Source organism: Ananas comosus, linkage group 1 (assembly GCF_001540865.1).
Source record: "Ananas comosus cultivar F153 linkage group 1, ASM154086v1, whole genome shotgun sequence".
In the NCBI taxonomy this organism is placed as follows: Eukaryota; Viridiplantae; Streptophyta; class Magnoliopsida; order Poales; family Bromeliaceae; genus Ananas; species Ananas comosus.
This window is the reverse complement of record NC_033621.1, coordinates 7651185-7651816: the sequence shown is the minus strand read 5'-3', so window position 1 is coordinate 7651816 and position 632 is coordinate 7651185.

Genomic DNA, 632 nt, shown 5'->3' with positions numbered 1-632 from the left:
CTAAACTTATTTCTAAATTAAATAAATGAAACAGATAACATGCTATCTATCTCTTAAAAAATATTTATAATTTTTTAAGTGGCCTTGTGTAAAATTGGATGATGCTACATTCCGTGACAAGATTGAAGAATAATTTTGAATTAAGCACATATTTGTACTTTATTCCCTCTCGAAGAGGAAAAAAGCCTGCCAGTTCTGGAAGGTGCAGTTGCGTCTAATTAAGTGCGCGTATTGATCTCTGAGATGTATAACAATTAATATGATAAATAAATAAATAAAAGACTCTTTAGAGGGTCATATCTAGAAAAAGACATTTTTCATCTTTAACACGTAATTAACACATTTTCTTTTTTCTTTCTGTTAGAAATCCACATGGCTACACTTTCTTTCTGTGTTTTTTTAACTAGAGAGTGATAGATCATGGCTTATCTTTTGTGAGGTGTTCTGCGCGTGGATAGATTTTAGGTCTTTTTCCTAGTTTCGTTTTTTAGTTGGGTTGCTTAGCTTGGCCTTTGTTTGTGCCATTTAGTTCTTGAACTGTAACTTCTTCTATATATATATATATATATATATATATAGAGGCTAATGCTATTATCCTATTAATAGGATAGGAGCACTTGTCCTATCAAGTT